This window comes from Peromyscus californicus, unplaced genomic scaffold (genome assembly GCF_007827085.1).
Source record: "Peromyscus californicus insignis strain IS unplaced genomic scaffold, ASM782708v3 Scaffold_14__1_contigs__length_90479793_seg_2, whole genome shotgun sequence".
Classification (NCBI taxonomy): domain Eukaryota; kingdom Metazoa; phylum Chordata; class Mammalia; order Rodentia; family Cricetidae; genus Peromyscus; species Peromyscus californicus.
In genome coordinates, this window is record NW_026294436.1 from 54,534,377 (window position 1) to 54,557,448 (window position 23,072).

At 41.0% G+C, this 23,072-nt stretch overlaps 1 long non-coding RNA gene across 1 annotated transcript in view; it reads right to left on the bottom strand.

Annotated features, from left to right (window-relative positions):
• Positions 1-5,266: 5,266 nt before the first annotated feature.
• The window catches only part of LOC128109943 (uncharacterized), a 51,849-nt gene continuing 34,043 nt past the window's right edge, over positions 5,267-23,072 (bottom strand). Inside the window, exon 2 of the long non-coding RNA XR_008217970.1 lies at positions 5,267-9,697. This is a non-coding gene — a long non-coding RNA (uncharacterized LOC128109943). The remainder of the gene's footprint in view (positions 9,698-23,072) is intronic.

The following is a 23,072-nucleotide window of genomic DNA, read 5'->3' on the forward strand; positions in this document are numbered from 1 at the left end:
CAGAGATTGTTCCTTCAGGCCACTAGATTTAACATAATGCTGTGGACAGACAGATAGACAACAGCACAGTAGGGGGTCTGAGGAGAGGTCAGGGCCCATTATCATCAGAGACAGACAACATGCCAGAGTCTCTAAAGAGAAGAAATTGGGGCCCCTGTGGGAGAAGTGGCAGTCTCTTCTTAGACCTTTTTAATGGGGTGTTTGCCCAGTACAAGCCTACAACCATGCTCTCTGCTGTTACTAGACAAGAGGCAGGAAAGGGATGGAGAGATATAGGACCACAGATACTCACTTTTGATCTAAACTCACTTCCAGGTAAGAAATCCTGCTACCAGGAAGTCTGTGAACTAAGAACTCACAGACTCACCACAGGGTGCCTGTGGGTGTCTGTGAGAGAGAAGAACCTCTACAAAAATTGTGGCCTGAGCAATGTCAGGTACAAAGGAAGTTCCATTTCCCCAAATTCCAAAGGGCAGTCCAAATATTTCTGGGGGTTAGATAAAAGCCGGCATTCCTCAGGAACTTGTGAAACAGGTTCCCTCTATCCAAAGGAACCATTTCCCTTATCTCTGTCAAAAGGGCCAAACGGCTACCTGTGGCCCCTATGGGCATACCAAAGCCCATGCTGGCCTCCTGGTCCCTGCAGTATCACATCTCAAAGCCCATGCTGGCACCCTACCTTAGACTCTCTCCAGCTAGGGTCTTCCTTCTCCCCAGCTACTCATTCTCCTTATAACCCTGCTATTCCTTAACTGCCCCATCCCCTTCTCCTGCTTCTCTCATGTCAAGGCACAGTCTTCTGGCCATGTTAAGTCTGCTGGACTCTTCCAGATGCCTCTGGCTGTTCTCTCTGTCATATCTACAGTAAAGACCTTCCCCTTAACCATACCATGGAGCGGTCATGCCATCAGTGTATACAAGCAGCAGCCAATTCTGACATTGCATGCCTATGTTACAATGGCTCCCCCTTCCTAGAGCTGACTTTCCATTCAGAAATCGACTGATCTGTGGGAAACTTACTTTAATTTGAGTCTGCAAAACCAGGCGAGGGGAAGAGGAAAGTGGGAAACATGCCATGCATGTCAGACAGCAGAGAAAACAGTACTACAGAAAAGCTTAGCCTCTGCCTCATCCCACTTGCCTATCCCATCAAACTCAGCTACTGTGTCTTCTTCTTCCGCCTCTGTTTCCACACTGTCTGCCCTTTATAAGCCAGCACTCAGTCTATAGAAATGTTCATCCAACCGTGTTCTGCTTATCAACCAGGCAATGACAACTCCCAAAAGGGTGACTTCATATAACGGACATCAATGGTGTTAATGGACTGGGCTTTGACGGGGCTCAAGGTGACAATTCTTGCCCAATGTCTCCCATCAGGTAGCCACGGGACAACTAGGTTGGGTCAACTCAAAGGCTTCTTGGTGGTTTAGATGTCTGGACTATAACACTCAAGCAATTGTGTTAAAAATATTTGGAACTCCTTGAATATCTCACTCTGTGAGTGACCTCTGTCTCAGCAGAGTCCTCTACACATTGTCTCAGTGTAGCTAGACTTCTTACCTGGTCACCAAGGCTCTCATAATTTGCCAAATGACACCAGGGGTTTTTAAGTTGTTAGGTGGCCTTTCTAGCAGAGTCTCAGAAGCCAGGTGGTGTTATTTCTGTCACATTCTGACCATCAAATCACAAATGTTTCCCTCTCCCTTGCTTTCCCCAAAGATCAAGGGAAAGAAGTGGATCCCATGTATCATTATAAAATTATCACAAGCCTGAAATCTTTTAAGTACTTCTTTTGGTCTGATGAGATGGCTTAGTGGGGAAAGCAAGCTTGTCGATAAGGTTAACAAACTGAGTTTGATCTCACTCACACTGTGAAAGGGGAGATCCAATTCCAGCAAGTGTTCCTCTGACCTCTACATGAATGCCTTGGTGCACGCGCACACACACACACACACACACACACACACACACACACACACCCCTACAAAATAGGCATCTTCTGGGAGAAAAGAACTTAACAAATGCTGATGTTTCCATCCCTACAAAATAGGTGTCTTCTGGGAGAAAAGGACATAACAAATGCTGATGTTTCAATAAAAGCTCTATCCCTGGAGATTAAAATAGAAATAGGCCTATGTGGTGGTATTGTGTTCCCCAAAATATTGTGCACTCTAATAAACTTATCTGGGGTCAGAGAACAGAACAGCCACAATATTAAACATAGAGGTTAGGCGGTGGTAGCACACGCCTTTAATCCTAGCATTCCAGAGGCAGAGATCCTCCTGGATCTCTGTGAGTTCAAGGCCACACTGGAAACAACCAGGCATGGTACCAAGAGCCTTTAATCCCATGAAGTGAGTCTTTAATCCCAGGAAGTGATGGCAGAAAGCAGAAAGGTATACAAGGCGTGAAGACCAGGAACTAGAGCCTGGTTAAGCTTTCAGGCTTTCGAGAAGCAGTTCAGTTTAGATTCATTCTGGATGAGGACTCAGAGGCTTCCAGTCTGAGGAAACAGGATCAGCTGAGGAAGTGGCAAGGTGAGAAAGCTGTGGCTTGTTCTGCTTCTCTGATCTTCCAGCGTTCACCCCAATAACGGGCCCTAGGTTTGTTTTTATTAATAAGAACTTTTAAGATTTGTGCTACAAGTCTGAAATGTTAGTTGTCATCAAACAGACACAAAACTATTCATGGTGTAAGAATTTTTTTTTTTACCTTAGTCACTTCATTTATACTATTTTCCCACTTGCAATAACAGAGGTCCATCTAGAACTCCTTTGACTATGGTGTTATCTTATACTCATATGTGCCTCCCTTAATGTATTCTAAAGTACAGAACGGTTCGGTTTGACCAAAAGTCAAGATTAGAGAAAGTTTTGAAGAACCTCTAAATGAGACAGTATCTCAAGTGCCTGGACAGCCTACCTAATTCATATCCTTCCTCTTCGAAAGGACTTGGTCAGAGGAGACAGTTAATAGGCAACAGAGTAGCTAAGGAAGTGTTCACCATTATCCTTGCAACTGAAGGCTCTTGACTCTACTCTTGTCTTCAAAGTAAGTCCTGTCTCAGTGTGTCCATTGTGCATTGTCACAGCAAAATGGGCAAGACCATAGACTGTATGAATTAAAAGCCCTCTGGGAGGGCTCGAGATGTTATATCTAAGCAAGGTCAAGAGCATGATACCAGCATCTTCTTATCCTCCTGCTGTATCACAGCTTGGCAGAGAAGAAAAAAGGCACAATGACTATGTGCAAAGAGGAGGCAAGAGCACGGGAGTGTCAACGTGGAGGTGCCAGGCTCTCTCTGTAACAGCTCACTCTTGTAGCAACTAATCCCATCCCAGGAGACACAGCTCACTCTCAGGAAACCAATCCAGTCTTGATATCCCCATCAGAACTGTATCATGAAGCTGACACACCAAACCTAACTACCCAACGTTCTCAAGAAAGATATTAGCCAGTTCATGGGGATTCTGCCACCATGATCTATTCACCACCCACAGGGTCCTACCTCTTAAAGGTCCTACCACCGCCTCATACTGTTACCATGAAGATCAACCCTCTAGAACATGAGCCTTTGGAAAACTATTTCCAAACTACTAAAGCCTCCACATTCAGGACCAAAATCTGGTTCTTCACGGCATTGTTGCCTGAAGATGAGTGTGCTGAAGATGGTCTGGACACCCTTGGGTCCTCCAAGTTCCACATTTCCTTTTAACTTCATCTATCTTGACTCTTCCTTAGGATACTCTTGTGTACTGGTGGCAGCACTATGACAGCTGCTGACGATCCCATTCCTGTGTGCCTCTCTGAGGCATGGAAATTCTGCCCAATACTGAGTTCCACCTCTCCACATCATGAATATTCAAGAACATTCTTCGCATAATCACAACGACGCTTCCACCCAACCAGCAAAGATTCCCAGTTCTGTGTCATCCCCCACCAAACTGGACCTCTCCACAGAGCAGGTTGAAGAGATTTGGACTAGCGGCCAAAGTTGTCCCTTTGGTCCTGGGTCTGTATCTTACTGTTGTTTATGTTCTTCTCCATGCAGTGTGCCATTGAGTTTGTACTCTGCTGCACAATAAGTCCTGGACTTGTACTTACAGACAAATATGAATTATCCATTACCCAGTGTAACCACTTGATTTTACCACCCATGTTCTCATCTCCTGAGTTGTATCTTTGGTTGGCACTTAACTCATAAAATTTATAGCATTATTAAAGTGACCCAGTTTTAATTTCTGCCAATCTATGGCATCTCTAGGTTAGTGATATAGTGTCTTTTTTTATTCAGCATAGGAAAGCAGTGTTCTCATTAATCAGGTGTTTTGATAATTAGAAAGCCATAATTGAAATATTCTAAACCACCTGTTGTGAGATAGAACAGGACATACTTTTGTCACCATTCAAACTTTGATAATTCAGAAGAAGCATTAGAATCCTATCGTGGATTCTAACACATCATCTTCACAAGCATCCTCTAACATGGGGTTGTCTCTGGGTGAGGGAATTGTTCACCAATAGGAAATGGGCAGCTAGTATGATGGATAATAGAGGGAACTTTATGGTACTGCTAGCCACTGCCAGATGAGCATCCTCTAGAAAGTTGTGAGAAGAAAATAATCAAAGTGCAGCTGTGGTCTCTGTAGATCTCCTTGAATTTTAAATGTCAAGTGCAGTGCTGACATCCTTTACCATACATGGCTTGTCTTCGGAAATACAATAGGCTTACTTCTCACACCTTCTTCCTTCACACACACACACACACACACACACACACACACACACACACACACACACACACACACACATGCCTGTGCATGCATTCATAAAAATGGTACAAGGCCATAGAATCATTTAAAAATCTGATTTTCCTTTTCCAAAAATGCATGATACATTTTCTATTTTAAAATCCAGATTAAATGACTTAGCACCAGTAAGAAACAGACAATGCCACCATCATTCTGCAGATATTTCTGATTTAGCAAACGTTACTTGTGGCAGGCTGAAGTGAATAGCTATCTCTAATTCTAAGCAAATGACTACGTTCCATTTCCAACCACATTATCATGACCGCTCATCAACATCCCTCTGATTAGGGATTTTTGGATCACAAGCTTAATTTGTGTACACTTTATATGATTCCAAACGTAGTGGAAGGCTCTTAGGATACATGCTAATTTCATAAAGTTAATGATTCTTCTCTTTTTTTTTTTTAGAACTTAAAAGTTTTGAGTTCCTAAAATTCAATCTTAAAACAATAATATGAGTTTCATGACATAGGATTTATTCTCCTGTAATGCAAATAAGGAAACCAAGTCATTAAAAACAAGATCCTTTTCTGGGATCCCAAAGAATCTCATCATTACATTATATACTGGAGTTACAAGGAATGAAGGTCAACTGACACTTAATCAGGTACCCTTGTGCCTTTCTCAGCCTTTGGATTCTCAGACTAAAGCATAGTCATCCTCACTCTGTTCTGTGCCCAACATGGACTCCTGCCCCAGACGCTCTTGAGTACAGTATTCTCTAAGTCTTCCCTGGTAGGTCAGCGTTACAATATAGTGATGTGTCTTGTGCATAATTTGAGTGACCTTCACATCACCTGTTAAAGCTTCATAGAGTATCACAAACATGGAAAAGAGTCACAACATGTTTCCAATTCATAATTATACTCAGCCCAAGCATTCCTTCTTCATAAGAAGCCCTTTAGCAACACGTCTTTCGAAGCCCATTAGTCACATGTGTTAGCAGAAGGAAGCAGGGATGATATTCTTTGTTTATCTATTCAACATCATTTTGTTTTGCATACTGGAAAGATTATGGGCTATGAGTCAGATAGATTCAGATTTAAATCCCAGCTCTGGCATTTACCAGCTCTCTAACGTTGACAAATTACCTACCCTTCTTAGTTCTCAGTTTCTTCCTGTATGAAATGAAATAAGAACCTTCTTGCAGGGTAATTTGAAGGATTAAGATAATACCAATAAAGATACAGACACAGACTAGTCACCCAATCACTTGTAAATGTCATGGCCTCATCTTTACTTCTTTATAATGTCAGTTTGCTCAGAAAAAAAAGGCATCTCTGGTCTTGATGGTTTTCAGAGATTGTTTCAGAGGTCTATGGGCCTTCTCTCAAGGGCAGCTCCTTAGGTGCTTCACTTTTTTTCAAGAAATATAGTCAAAATATTCCCAATAATTCTATATTCATGTTCATAAAGCCCTCCTTTATTTAGAGTGCATTTCCTAGTATAAATTATATAAATAAAACATTTCACTATAAAATATATGTTATATATACTTTTTCATTACAATTCCTCACACAGCATTTATATTCTAGAGTACAAAGTTAATTATTTAGAGATTTTTTTCAACTATTTGCGTTTGTCGTTTATGTATTCCAGCTGATAGGCAGAGGAGTGTACAATATCCTCGAAATTCCTAATTACTTCTGTGACACCTTGCCAGGAAACTATTTCTAATTGTGACTGTGTGGCGTAATTTTTACTCATGATCAGACTGACTAGAAAATTTTCCCTTAAGTACTGTCATCAAAATCATCATCCAGACCAGAGAATACATTGTGTATTATCTCAGAATTCTCTCAAAAGTCAAGAAGAGGGTGACTCTAAAGAAAAGAAGGCTGGCAATACCCTGCCCTCCTGAAGACTGTGTTGTACACAGGCTACAGAGTTCTAGGTGGCACTTCAAAGAGGGTTCAAAAATGGCTGAACTCTGTTCTTTTAAATGGTTCTGGTAAAAAGTAGTGTGTTCATTTGATGCACTTGTGTGGCCACATCAAATTTCATCACTTGACAGTGGACAACTGAAGACAGACCCTGAATTTAGAACAGACCCTGCAATATCTACAATTAGATATTGGCCTTCAACATCAGTGGCTCTTGGCCAAATCTGTTTATCATGATCCAATATCTTGGCCCTTATTCCTCCTCATTTACAAAATTATTTGAATACACATTGAACAGCATATTTACCAACATTCAATTTCACGGTGATTATGTGGCACATTTCTTTAGTATGATTAACTACAGAGTGCAAGCACTTTTCATTAGTAGGATTCATTTTTAACGCACTCAACAAGGGTTCCAAAAAGCATCATGGCTCCTCCAAACTGCCCAAGTAGGCACATATCCATGGCCTTCATTCTAAGGCCATTTCAGCATCAGCATCAGATGGACTTTGGATCCAATCCTTCTCCATACACTATAAAAATGGCATTTTTAAATATCAGCTTGTCTGCTTACACTAACTCCAATGGACTGTAAGATACTTAGGGTTACTTCTCAATAACTGGATTGATACCTCTAGATATTAACTCTCATAAGAATAATTATCTCTGTTATCTCTGTTTTTATACCACAGTGTTGAAATAAAAGTCTTCTTAGTCCTTACTTACTTACTGAAATTATTTTACTAAGGCAGTAAACTTGGCAATCAAATAAACAGTCATCCAAACCCTCATATATCTCAGAAAGGGAACTACTAAACAGGCTATCTATATTATCTCCCTTGTGTCTGAACCTCTTCGAAGGCTCAATTTAGTATTGTTTATACTTGTTCAAGACAAAACAGATTTCTAGATGTCTGTGGGGAGAGCAATTCCTTTTTTAATTCTTCTTTTAAGAGGTCAAATGTTGACCTACTGACCATAAATGTTGGAGGGGGGTTGTATGTATAAATCTTCATTATATATGTATATAAGTATGTGTGCATGTGCATATATGTGTATGAATGTGTATATTCATATTTTATGTATGTATGTTTATAGAAGTATGTGGTGTATATGAGTGTGTATGTGTGCATATCTGTGTATGTGTATAGGTGTATATGTATTTGTAGTGTGTGTGCTTGTATGGGTATGTGTGCATGTATGCATATATCTGTGTGTCTCCGTGTGTGTATGCCTATGTGTGTATATATGTGTGAATGTATATATATATATATACACATATATATGTGCACATGTGTGTGTTTGTGTCTGTCTGTGTGTAATGTGCATGTATGTTTGTGTATGTGTGTGCATGTATGTGTGGAGCTGTGCAGTTTGTATAAGTATGTACGTAGATATGTATATTTGTGTATATGTGTGCAGTGAATGTATATAAGTGTGCTTCCCTGTGTGTGTGTGTGCTCATGTGTGTATGTGGAGGTGTGAGGTTTGTATGAGTGTGTATGTATAATATATATGTGTGTATATTGTCTGTGTCTGCATGTTTATGTGTGTGTGCAAGCATGTATTTGTATGTGTGGATATGTATATATGTATGCATGTATATTGGTGCATGCATGTGGAAGGGGGTCTGGGAAAAAATAGAAATTACTTTATTAAATTAGAAGGAAAACTGAGAGTCAGAGGAGTGAACTAACATCTAGAGAAAATAATAGAAGTCCAAATATGGGGAAAATTATACTCCAAGCCTAAGCCTCAACAGGTAAAGGTAGAAACAGGAAATGTAGTCAAGAGAGAAAAGAGCACAGAAAGGGCTCAACATTAGAAAGATGGTTTCTCTGAGGCAACTGCAGAGCATATGCCAGTGAAAACAAGCTTGGGTGCATGGTGAGTGGGTGCCGGGAACAATCACAAAGACCTCTAGCTGGTAAACTGTCTTTATCAATGCAGGTTAATGAGTTCATAAATGAGGCAGGCTTGTTTCAATGCCGGAGGCAGGATGTCAATTGCCTAGCAGCAAGCAAGCAATCTTTGGACACAGTATTGAGGCTTCAACACTCTACAAAGACATGGCAAACATGCCAGAGCTTGTCTGTGGCTCTGGCTGCCACCCCCTACCCAGATGATAGGAACATGCCATGCAGGACTTGAACGTTTAAACCCTATCCTCTCCCTCTCTTTCTCTTTCCCTATTTCGTTCAACAATTCTTCCCATATTCGGGCAGTAAATTAGGAACCATCTCTAGTGCAGAAAGAATGAGAGGTGTGTTTGTATGAAGCTTACAGATACTGGAGAAAGACAATAGGTTAACAGATGGGCTACCAAATGGTCACCTTCAGTATCTATGATACTTTGTAAATGAATGATTTAATAGTTTCCTCTAGTGACTTTGACTGTACACAAACAATAGATGATGGCAGGTCTCTACTGAGACAGTCATGTGTCTAAGAACTAGCCAGGGAGGTGCCTATTCTTCTATACAGTCATCATATCCCTCTGTTTGCAGCTTTCCCGTGGTACCTGGGTCATGTGACCTGCTGGAAGTACTCTTGCCAATCCACTTAAGCCACATAAAGATCACTCAAAGGCTGAATATCTGCTTTGAGTCAGAAAATCCGCAGTTATTAAATCTTTCAGCAATGTCTTTTCTTTCCCCTGGTCTTGGCAGTGGCGCTTCGCATTTTGTAGGACAATGTTTCCTCTATTACACAGCTCCAGTGTTGTTGAAAAGAGCTGGTGACACGGAGATCCCAGGAGGTATTGTCTCCTAAGATGCAATGTTCTCAAGAGTGCTTCCAGATGCAGGCTAGTACACTTAAAGCCTGGAGGGTCCTTGAGTTCTTTCTCACACTTGAAGTGTTCAAGATGGTGTCCTGGTTTTGAAAAATGCCAAAGGGAAGCAGTTACTGTCAGCAGACGGACGTTGGAACCGACTTTGCAGTAGCATCATTCAGGCTGTCTTACATCGTCAACAGTTAAAACTCCATCTGCCCAGGGACCTAGTGTAAAATATGTAGGATTTTATATGTTAAAATAATTGCATGAAAGAAATATCACCTCTGCTTAGATACCCCTAAAGAGTGTGATTCCTTCCACGAAACCCTGTGGGTGTAAGCACCGTGCTTTCAGAGGGCAGGCCACTGTTGGCAAATCTCTAATGTGCTGATTTATGTAGCTCACTTGACATTCCTTTAAAAAAAAATCAGGGTTATGAACATTCTTATGTGACAAGAGAAAAACTAAGGCAAGAAGAGAAATTATTCACACCAAGGTAACAAACTTGGAGTTCAACATCAGAGGAATTCCTGCTGCAGAGATAACCTGGAAGGAATACCCAGAATTGTATTCTTGATTTCATCAGTCAGTTACACCAAAATGTATTATTGTTATTACCACTATTATTATCATTAGTATTTGTGTGCATACCACGTGGACATCATAGGACAATTTTGTGGAGCTGATTTTTTCCTTCAACCTCTACTTGAGATCCATGTACTGAACTCACATTGCAGGTTTTTACAGCAAGGCCTGTAGCCACTGAGCCAGCTTGAAGGCCCACTAGTCAGTACCCCATTATTTCTTGCCAGAAAAATATAACCAATTTGATTTGGATAGCTCTATCTATTGCCAACTGCCAACCACCCAAAATAATGCTGGAAATTTTTTTTGAAAATTTTAATATACAGCCCATTGAAATTTTATAATCATTGGTAATTTTTATCTAATGTCCAAGCATGGGTGACCATTTGGATTCACTGCTTTTAAGTTCATAAGTTGGCCCCAAGTTATTTCTGCGGGCTTACTTATATTATTGTGTTTTTGTTGTTTGGTAGCTTTCTTTCCATAGGCTTTCCTGGACTCATTAATTCCCACCAAAAAAAAAAAGTCTTCACAGGTAGTCTGATCCAGTTCTCCTTACCTTCTGAACTCAAAGAAACAGAATCATGATAAGTCCATAGAAACAGAAAATAGATGAATGTTTGCTGGGACATGGGAAGGGGTAAGACAGGGAGATGGATCACAGCTACAGTGTTTTCTTTGCAGTGTCAATCTGGAACTAAAGAGCAGCAATGGGTGCCAGCATTTTGAACACCATAGTAAGAGCCATAGAGCAGAGCATATTAAAATGGCTGAAGGACTAATTCTGGGCCATTCAAATTTTGTCTCAACTAAAAAGAAAGAAAAGGCTGGGGTTCGGGGAGGGTTGTGGGGGGTTTGTTTGTTTTGTTTTTTATAGCCTCACTCAACCCTGACTCAAGAAACCCAAGAGACTCCTATAATTTTCTAGATGAAGAGGTCTTTAACATCGTAAGTAACTACCTGACTTCACTATTTATCAGCTTTTGAAAGCTGGCATTCTGCCCAAACCACACCTAAAATGTTTTTGTATTGTGGGGTTTTTTTTGTGTGGCCATATTTGTTACTGTTATTGTTGTTGTGGTTGATGATGATGATGATGATGATGATGATGATGATGATGATGCAGTAGGGCTTTACTTCAACTAATCATACTGCACTGTAGGCTGGCCTGGAACTCAAAGTAATCCTCTTGCCTAAATCTCTCAAATGCTGAGGTTACAAGTGTGAGCCACCACTCCTGGGTCCACCCAAGTCCTAAACAGTGGTTTTTAAACATGTCTTCAAAGTTTTCAGCCCTGTTTGCCATAGAAAATAGAATCTAACACCCTTCTGCCATTAATCATTGGCTGGAATTAGTGTCTATATATGACAAATAAAACTAGGCAGAAATGACACAACATGATGAGGCTATGAGGGAGTGGTCCCGCTTCTCTGCAGGAGCTCGTTGCCTGAGACAAGGATACTCCAGTAGCAAATAAAGAGAACCACACAGTGAGTCACTGGCAATGAGCTCCCTTCATAAAACCCATGCGAGAGAGCCATTCTGCCTTCAGCTCTAGGCAAGGATTCAGATGACTTTGTTATCTAACACACCCTAGCTGCAAACGTCACAGATGACCCCAGCTAGCACCGTCTGTCTAGCTAGAGATTCTTCCTGGACTCCTCACTGGCAACCATCAGAGCTGGCGCCTGTGCGATGCTCTAATCCAGTTCATTTCACAGTGATTTGCTGTGCAGCAATAGATAGCTAACATAATTTCCTCTATTACCTTCCTCCCAGCCACCACTGTTTCTCCATCTTCTTATTCCATCACTTTCTTGTCTGAACTCCTCAAATCAACACCTTTTAATTGTCTACTGATTATTCCACAAAGTGAATTAAACATGTCAAATGCAGTGAAATTGAATTTTACAGTGGATAACTATGTACCCACCACTTAGAAATTTGATCATTTACTGATCTTGCCTTAGCACATCTTTATCTGCCTACTCATTTCTTCTTCTAATCACTAATCCATCTTATTTTCTATGCATCCCAAAGTCAATTGCTTATCAGTGACCCTTTACCTTAACTATTTCAGTATACATGGCAGGATATATGTTTTTATACTTACTTGTGGTTGTTTTCTTACTTGAAGAAAAACAAACACTGTGAAATAGATGATTTTCCATGTGTGTCTGCCAATTGTGACAAACTTACCTGAAGATGCAGAACATCCATGAGTGGGAATTTACATTCACTGCCACGGCCTACAAGATAACACCTTATAATTCTATATAGACAGAGTTTCTGTGTGTCTCAGTAGCCGCTCCCAAATAACTATTCAGAGACTTATATTTATAATTAATTATAAATGCTCAGCAGATAGCTCAGGCTTGTTAGCTAACTCTTACATTTTAAATTAACCCACATTTCTTATCTAACTTCTGCCACATGGTGGTACCTTCTTTCAACACAGCACATTCATCTTGCTTCCTCTGCATTGGCCCTGATTCCCAAGACTCTGCCCTTCTTCCCAGCATTCTTTCTGCCTGAAAAATCCTGCCTAGCTATTGACCAATCAGCTTTTTATTAATTAACAATGAAAGGCACACATTTCACAATGTAAAGAAGGATTATTCCACAGCAAATCTGTGCCTTTCTCACAGTACCTAATGGCATCTGGTACAGAGTAGGTGCTCAACCAAAATGTGAATATTCCCCGAAAGGGGGAAAAGTAAAGCATCAATTGACTCTGACAAGTCAGAAAACAAAGACATTTGGAAGCCTCAAGAAGCCAGAGGAAGGACAGAGAAGATGCCCTCTGGTCTTTGTCTACACAAAACCCCTTAAGAAATAATTTGTCTGCTGAAATTGGCATGGTGTAGGGATGGCAAAAATGCCAAGAACAGCAATCTGTTTTCCACAGAATTCACCAGTTGACCCAGATTGTTAGGCATTACTGAAATCTCCACTTGGGAAACCCTGTTATCTCCTTTCCTTGCAACAACCCCTTGGCCCGAACATTATGACCAGGACACCCAGCAACCGTGATGCTTTGCTGCAACATTTTAATGGCTTTCAAGAGGCTTGTGAGACAAAGATAGCTTATAAGTGAGAAAATGAAGAGCAGCCTTGGGTTTTAGCAGGAAGCAGATAAGAGGAGAGAGACACTTGTGCCTCTGTCCTTACATGGGCCCTGCTCAGTGTCAGAGCTACCTGTGTTTGTGATCTCAACACTCACCTCTGCCTTCTGACTCTTTTCCATTGCCCTCAGCCATGTCGTGGCCCTGGCTGACAAGAGATTGCTCCCATCAGTCCCTTGAAATTGCCCATGTGGAGGCAGGCCTAGATTTTTTTTTTTTCTTTGTTTTTCCTTCGGCTCTTCTCTGTCTTCTCTCTCTGAGCTGCTCTCCTTGTGTCTCATCCCTGTCTATTGCTCTCCTCTCAACACATTTTCTTCCGGCTGTTTGGCTCATCTAATTTATTTCTCCCTCTCACCACCAATCTCGTTCATGCTGGCTCTCGCATTGTTTTTATCGGTACCTTCTCACATTCTTTTTCTCATCCCTCTTTTTCTCTTTACATTTTTTTTTTTTTTTTTTTGCCTCGCACACTCTCAGTCTCATACCAAGCACCCACTTTTTCAGTTCGTTCCCTTTCCATGCCCCCTGCCGGCTACACCAGCATGTCACCCATGTGCAAACTTTGTAAAATGGAACTTTCCCCCTTTCCTATAACCATCAGACTCGCTCTTTGGTAGCAGACTGAAGAGACCGGATTGTCAACCGTGAAGGTTGCCCAGTGATGTCTAATTTGTCAGCCTGGTTCCACCTGCCATATGCACAGCCTGAAGCCCCTTGACAGCCCTCATTTTCTGAGCTGAACTTCAGCCTTTGCCCTCTGACCCTTTTGTTCGCATTCTGTTATTGCAGAGGGCCAGAAACACAACCCACGGGGACCTTATTACAGTTTTAATTTCCCGAGTAGTTCCCCCACCTCATTTTCACCTTCAGCCTCCCTCTCTCTCTGCAAGCACACTCATCTGCTGACTGTGAAACGCAGTTCTGAGAACCGGATTTGTATCCTCTCTCAGACTGTGATGAGATTTGCTTTAGGTGTTTTTTTTTGTTTGTTTTGTTTTTTTTTTTTTCAGTTCTTCTGCCCTACTGTGATTAAAGAAGCACGGAGTGATTAGCATATGTATATAGTGATACGCATATAGATATCTTTTAACAATTAATATAAAACATGTAGATGGATCTAGAACTCTTCTGTAATTTCTGAATTTTTTGAGGTCTTATCATTGTTATTTTCTCCATTGTTGCTCCCATTCAGCAGCTCACAGTCATTTCAAATATGTACAATCTAAGTCAGGGACTGCTGGTCAAACCATCTGCTTTCTGAATGTTCCCCCATGCTGGGCCCATGTTGTTTTGAAACTATGCTTAAGATGAATGGCAGTCTACTTGCACACCATGCCACCCCCTTGTTCATTTAAAAATCTAATTTATCTAGAAATTTCTAAGCAAATGACTAGAAAACTCAATGAATAATTCCCCACAGAAACTAACTTAACTGAAATATATGTAACTAACATGATTGTATAACTGCATTTAAAACATCTCTGTGGAGCACCAGGTGACAAACAGGCCCCACATCTGGTCTTTCCAGGCTTCTTAGACCTTGTAGACTGGAGTTTGAACCATTATTGAAAATTATGTCATTTTCTTTCAACTTTCAGTGATTAACAAGGCAGCAGACACATAACCTATACTCAATAAACTCATGAAATCTGTTAATTCAACCTGACTGATCAATCTAATCATTAGTTATCATTCTCATTTTGCATTGTAGAAGCGTAAGAGGAAAGAACCTGATGAAATCCGTGAATGTCCGCAGAACAGACCTGGAAGGAAACACATCACTTCTCTCTAGAGCCTAGAGCTCGGTCTCTTCATGTGGAAGGCAAGAAGAGGGAAAGGGGTTACCTCCCTCACCTCTGATCTCTCCAGTACTCTAAGATAATGGGCCTGCCACAACCCCATGGAATGAGACCATACACACAACCACACAACATTTAACAAAGACTGCTGAAGAAACTCATGTGTGGGAGCACTAAGACACATGAATTATTTATGAAGGTCAGGCGAACACAACACTGTGTTCTCCAAGGACCCTCAGCCTAATGAAGAAGTGAAGTTTAATGGAAATGGTTTATAAAAATTCATCGTCTTGTTGCTGTCGTTATTTTTTTTATAAAGACAGGCATAGTTTTCTCTGCCTTTCTTTCTTCTTCCACTTTCCTAAAATTCTTCCCAACTACATTTTTACAACAGTTGGTAGCCGTTTGGCTCCAACAAATTGAATATTAATAGTGAGTACAAACTATATTCCACAACTTTGACTATGAATATCCTTGCAGGCCACAAACACAAGGGCTGAGGAGTGAGAATGTTAAGATTCAACCAGATCAAGTCAAGGAGGGGAATGTAAGAGTCTTCAATGACTTCCTAGCACACATCAAATGTTGTGCTGCACACTCTGACAAAGGCAAGAAGGGAACCACATAATTGTGATAAAACCACCATTTCTGTCCACAAAGAAAGTTCACTAGACATGGGCATAAATATCTCTTATGCAACAAAAACCCATAATTAATGCTCACTGGGAAACACTAACAAGGTCATAATGCAAACTGAAGAATTACAAAAATAGTGAGCTTTGTGAGAATAATGACATTTAAGCTTACTTTTGAAGAATGAATAAAACCTAACCACCTAAGATGAGTTGGGTACAAGTGGTTATTGAGTGGTAAATGTTGGAGGACATCCTACAGTAATCTGGAAAACAGATTTTGATGAGTTGAGATGGAAGGCTGTGACTTGGAGTCTGATTCTGAAGATAAAGAGGATCTGTGGTGGGTTTTAGGCAGAAGAATTCCATGCTTGGAAGAATACTGTGGCAGATGTTCATGGAGTAGGTTGGAGAAGAGAAAATGAGGGACCACTAGTAGATGACTCAGGATGCCACAAAGAGCTGCTAGTGTTTGGGATTCTGCTTTTGTTTTTATTAGTGTTGTTTTTCTTGGTTGGTTGGTTGGTTGGTTGGTTGGTTGGTTGGTTGGTTGGTTGGCTTGCTTTTGAAACAATTCTCTATATAACACAGCATCACCTGGAACTCTAAATTCCCTTGCCCTGCCCTTCTAAGAACTTGGATTACACCATGCCCACTTTTTTAGGTAGTCTTAACTTGACACAACAAATGTTTCAGTTTTGCTCCTGTTCAGAAGGATTATGCTTCCCTAATCCCCAGAAATTGAGCTTGGCCACATGGCTTGTTTTGACCAAGAAAGTGGATCAGAAATGATGTGCACTCTTTCGAAGTAGAAATGTTTATTCCTTATACTGAACCTCACATTTTCTCTCTCCCCCTGCTTCAGTAACTTGTGATTCTCTAGATGACAGGCTCCTCTTCAGTCTTCACCTCTGAGTGGAGAATGATGGGAAAAGGTGATCCTAGCTAACTTGACATGGAAAAGTAACAAAAATTGACTGAATAAATAAACTTCTGATAAGTTAAACATTCACATTTGAAATATTGTCACATTGCTTGGTCTATTATCATCTGGTGTCTTACTTCTATTGTAGTCTCATGCTGTCTAATGAAGACTTTCTTCTCATTTTTTTAATCATACATTATCATTTTGCTGTTTTTCTGCTTTTAGAGAAACTATGTTGTGGCAATGCCTATATTGCTAGGAAGAACAAGTAGAGCTTTGATGACAATGGTGGTTTGAAAGAAAATGGCCCCCAAAGGGAGTAGCACTATTAGGAGGTGTGGATTTATTGGAGCGGGTATGGCCTTGTTGGGGGAAGTGTATTACTGTGGGAGTGAGCTTTGAGGTCTCTTTTGCTCAAGATACCACACAGTGTTTCAGACCATTTCCTGTTTTCTGCTAAGTGTAGGACTCTCAGCTACTTCTCAGGCACTACATCTGCTTACATGCTTATCATCACCACGATGATAATGGATTGAACTTCTGAACTGTAAGCAATCCACCCCAATTAAAGGTTTTCCTTTATAAGAGTTGCTATGGTTCCATGGTGTCTCTTCATAGCAATAGAAACCCTAACTAAGACAATGACTATAATTCTTCATTGGACTTAAACATTTACAGTGATTAGGACCTCAGGTTGTCATTCTGTCACCCTGTCTTCATGATGCCAGGAAGCATCATGGACTTAATCATAGGACTAGTGAATGGAAATGGAAATACATTCTATTTCTTTTGTGATAAATTCAATAGCAATACATTCCTGTAGGGGATGAGTAAAGTCTTGAGTGAATGTGTGTTGTTGACATGGGCACATCCATGTCAAGGACCAATGCCGCAGACCCATGGAAGTGGCAAAGCCTTCCCTGGGTGAGACTCAAGAGAATGGCAAAGCCTTCCTCAGGTGTGAGTGCAAATGTTGCAATGTAAGCAAAAAATTTCCAACATAGCTTTCTTCCCCCTAGATATTTACAGCCTGAAGATTGCTCCCCTACAGAGACTGCTTCTTCTGAGATTAGCTAACCCTGCCTCCTTGTTGGTTTGTATACCATAAACCCTGCCTCCTTATTCAGCTGTATGCAGTAACTCTGTGTCTCTAATCAACTGTATATAGTAAACAAACCAAGTTTCCCAATGCTATGGATTCTCCATCTGAGAGCCCCAGTCACCTGATCCTAGTTTTTCTGTGTACATTTGTGTGTCTGTCCTTTCTTCAATCCCTCGTCATCCCTAGTCAGGGTTCAGGACCCAAACCATGCAAGCAATCAGCTCATTCCATTCTTGGTTCTCCAATTTTAAAATTCCATGAGGATTATTTCTAGTTCTGTCCACTATGGTCAATTCTTTGAACTTTTGGTTCCTAAGGCCTTTACCTTATGTAGATGGGTCTGCCTTCTTTGTAGAATAAAGGATAATTAGTTCCTCCATCTGACAGAGGTCAGATGGAGCTCTGAACTTAGACGCAAAAAAAAAAAACCAAAAACCAAAACAAAACAAAAAAAACAGTTCAAATGTTACCATTTCCTCTGCAAAGGTTTTCCCGAGACAATCATCCTTCCTGTCACTACCCAGGAATATTAAGCTGTGAAAGCAGAAGCAAGATAGATGAGAATTTGAGGAACTCTAGTTCAAAGCTCAAATTCCCAAGCTTTAGGGCCCAAGTTAGGGTTGCATCCTCCCAAAAGAAAAAGGAACTATGTATAGCTTACTCAGGTACCTCATATGTGCTAGCTACATCCTCCTTCCATTTTTTGCCAAAAAAATACCCATAAAATAGACAACCAATTCCATTTTCCCCTCTCTCCCAAGCTCCTTCTTGACTCCAGAGCATCCTTTGCAATGATTTTTCTTGGTCTTTATAAGCTTATGTTAGAACACCGGGATGTTCTACACATTCCTTAAGGATATGTGCTAGCATCCATTCACTTGGGGTCCCTAGATTTAGACACTATCATGGCTCTGTGATAAATTAACGATGAAAAGCCAACTGATGAACCAACCAACATCCCATTCATTAGTGGTATTATTTCGGGCCACATGGGCCCTCTAAGTCTTTATGCCTCTGAGACATAAAGTTTGGAGTCAATGATCCCTGGTGTTCTACTCTGAAGCCCCTTTAACATTGAGTCTAAACTAGCCCCATCCTATTTCAGAGGTCTCTGTTTGTTTGTTTGTTTTTTCTTCATCTCAGGCTCAACTTCATTTCTACATCAAATTTATACGATAGTTGTCCTTTGTGGACATTTTCTCCTTATTCTTCTTACTCTTATCCCTCTGCAAAGACTCCTACAGCATCTAGTGAATTCCTTTCCCCAATTACCGCCTGCTCACCTCCCATGAGCCTCTCATATTGACAGAATCTTTTGGTACTTGGTTCACTGGCTGCTCTAATCTTGAGTTCAGGATCTTCCTGGTTAGCTCCAGTTTCCCTGAAAAGAGAAACATATCCCAGTGTTGCCTCACTGTCTTTTGTCTTTGATTCTAGTTGTTTTGAACTTCACCGGACTCATTTACTCAAACAGCTACACTCTTGTCCTCTTAAAATACTCCAGAATCTTCACTGGCGTCAGTCACATTTTAATCTTTGGAGTTTCTGTCTTCTCAGCTCATACAATAACTGTTCAAATTTGATCCAGACATCATTTCCTTTATTTCTGATTTCTCCGTACTTTGTTTGCTTTCTCTTCTTTATTTCATTTCGTTATTTCTATGGCTCACAAAATATGGCTCACATCAGCAACTATCTCTTCATAATGTCTTTAACCAACCTATTTTTTTTTGTCTTTCCGCCTCACTCAACCACTCAATGCTAAATCTATCCGATTTGTCTTCTGTGTTTCTAAAACCTAGGTTTTCAAAATCTACTGGAGAGAACCTCTTCGTCACTCATGTTAGTACCACAGACTCTTATTTTCCATATTAATGTATCCCTCACCATGGAACCTTGAAAACACTCTGTTTACTCATATATATAAAAACATTCCATCCAAGAATTTTCAACACTTCTCAAGATTCCAATGCCAGTATTTCTCTTCTGATAATTTTGGTTCTTTATTCTCTGAAAACAGAGGTGTTCAGGCAAGAACCTATCATTTCCTGCTCTAACCTTATAATCGTTCATCCTCTCCCTGAGTGATCAGGTGACTCATATCAATTCCAACAGCTAATGACACTAAGGAATGTGATCCAGGCCCATTTGAGCCCAAAGTCTTTATTTGTAAGCATTATGTTGCACAGGTCAGTAATTAACAATATCAACTCCAGCAATTCAGCCCTGTTAAATTTAGCTTAGCCACTGACAAGTTCTATGACTGGCCTGTGCCTATGTTCCTCTATAATGATATTGCATAACCTTATCACAGCTATGGTCAGGATTCCATGAATAAATACATACACTTTGAGCTATACCTGGCACATACTCCCTAAATCTCAGCCCTTATTTGAGGAGAATCAAGCTAGAGTTTGGGTAGAGAGTGTAAGACAAATGACAAGACTTTTAAGAAATGAAGATGAGAAATGGACAACACATCACCCACAAGTTTAAAAGGATGTTAAGTTCTAAAACTACCATTGAACTTATTGAGCAGGAAATCTATTTTGTGGTAGGAAGAAAAGGTTGAGTACATGCTAAGTGCTCAATATTCAACACAGTTTTGCTGATGGTGTTGTTTCCTTAACCTCTTGAGTCTCCCAATACTCCCCTTCCTACCTCAACTGTTCATTCAAATTTATTCAGGAATTTCCTTGTCTGCTTTCTCAGTTTTCCAGAGATTTCCTTAAGTCTCTAGCTCCAACTTTTAGAGAGATAACAGGATCCAGACCTATGGGAGCTTCCCACTGAAACCCTGTGCTCGTCAAGCCTGCATAAGTATCTACTGATTGGACTCCACCTCTGAGCTTCTAATTCAGTATGTCAGGATTAAATTCAGATCTTTAAAAAGAAAATAAAACAATTCCAGACAATTTTGATTTGCAGCTCAGTTGCAATTTTCAAGTCTTCACTGATATTTTTGACCTGAATATTCTGTGGTTGCTCTCAAATTAAACATGTCTAAATCCATACTTTATACTCTCGCCCATTGTCACGATGCCAACAGTGCGTTCTGTTAGGGTTAAGAAGAAACATTACAGCCTAACACAATGGGCTGTAGCTTTGTTCTCACTGCTGCTGGTGGTGGTGTTATTTCATCAATAAGAAACCCAGAGACAGACAGCTCTGGCTCAAGCTTAGTGGATCCAGGATACTAGACTTGCTTGTGAAATACTCTTGGCCTTTCCTTCATGATCACAGGATGCCAAGCACAATTTTACCCATCACACCTGCTTTCCAGGCAGAAGGAACAAGGCTCGAAGCTGGAAGGTGTATCTTTCAGAAATATAAGGCTATAAATAGAATAGAAATTAGAATTAGAATAGAGATAAAATAGAAAATCGGGTTCCACTTATCTGTCATTGGCCAGTAGCCCATAACACAAATGCACCCCAGTTTATATAACCACTCTGTAACATGGTATGGAAATCTAGTCATTTTAGCTTTTCATCTATGGTGGCAACAAAAAAAAAGGGGGGAAGAGACAGAGACGGGAAGAGAATGAAGCAGACATTTATTAGAGTATCCACCATGAGGTCAAACATCTTATGGGTTTCCTTTTCTTTCACTGTGTTTTTATTCATTGAAAATCTGTCTACCATATGCAGGATAGATAGATCAGTTAAGAGCACTGGCTGCTCTAACAGAAGACACAAGTTCAACTCCCAGCACTCACATGGTGGCTCACAACTATCTAACTCCAGAGGACCCAATGCCCTGTTCTGGCCTTTGGAAGCACCAAGAATGCAAGTGGTCCCAGATATGCATAAATGCTAAACACCTGTGGTGATATTGTGTCCCCCCACAATATATTGTGCACCTTAATAAATGTATCTGGGGTCAGAGAACAGAACAGCCGCTAGATAGACATAAAGGCCAGAAAATGGTGGCACACACACCTTTAATCCTATCACTTGGGAGGCAGAGATCCAATCGGAACTCTGTGAGTTCAAAGCCACACTGGAAACAGCCAGGCATGGTGACACACACCTTTAATCCCAGGAAGTGATGTCAGGAAGCAGAAAGGTATAAAAGGTGTGACAACTAGGAACTAGAGCTTGTTAAGCTTTTAGACTTTTGAGCAGCAGTTCAGCTGAGATCCATTCGGATGAAGACACAGAGGCTTCCAGTGTGAGGAAACCAGATCAGCTGAGGAACTGGCGAGGTGAGGTTAGCTGTGGCTTGCTCTGTTTCCCTGATCCCAGATAAGTTTACTAAGGTGCCCAATATATTGGGGGACGCAATATCACCACAAACACCCATACACATAAAACAAAATTTTAAAAATTATAAGAAAGCCTGCTTCTCTTGACAGCCAGTCCCCAAAGCTGGCGTCACCTCAGCTGTCCTCCACAACTTGTGTTCACCATTTTCCAAAGAAGCTTTCGACCCTTCATTCATAACTGTGATATCACCACACTAATTCACACCCTTGATATCTCAGACCTGGAGGGACATCTGACATCCTGCCTCCTCTCTTCCTGTGCTTCCCCCACACCACCTTGCAGTCCACCAACAGCCACCTTACTGAGGGCATCCTAGGCCTGTGGGGACCCCCTTACACTCGCAGGGAGACTTTCACTACAGACTGGGCTAGTCATTGGGCATGCCCTAGTTCAACTCAGGGCCACTGCTTTCTCTCTGATTCATTGTTTTCCAGCTTCCACCTCTCTCAGAGAGAGACAGTTGCGTCATGAGAGCACAATGTTAAAATCAAGGACTCACTATGGTAATTCAACAGCTTCTCATGCCTAGTCCCCAGAGAACTAGATCTTTGTAACAGGGTTCAGTCTTTCACACTGTTATGGCTAGAAGCAGTTTTATTTTGTCCCCTGGACACACACTAGACACACAGGCTACACAAGCACGGAGCATAGACTGTCTGGCTTACCCTTCCTCAGGACCAGTTTTGTGGGCTTTTCTTTCTCCCTCTGAAGATATAGCACTGCAAGCCTAGGGAACTGAGACGTTCTGGCCTAGGGAACTAAGATGTTCTGGCCTAGGGAGCTGAGATGTTCTGGCTTGCCTTGAGACACAGGTACATGAGGCTTTCAGACTAGAGCCAGCCTAACTCCAGAGTAGCTACCCTGGAATCATAACAACAAATCTCTCTCTCTCTCTCTCTCTCTCTCTCTCTCTCTCTCATGGATCTTGGTATGCTTAAGAATCCTTTTTATTAGGGGAAAATCATTTGTTTGTCACAGTGGTTGATTTCTGTGGCATAAACATTCCAACCACAACCAATTTCAAACTGTCAACAGGGTATCACTGAACCCAGAGCTGAGAAAAGATAGACACAATTAACTCTTCCAAGGAGGTGTGAGCTAAAAGGCAGAACCCCACCATGTGCTACTCACTCATTTGTTGTCTGCTTATTAAGCATGCACT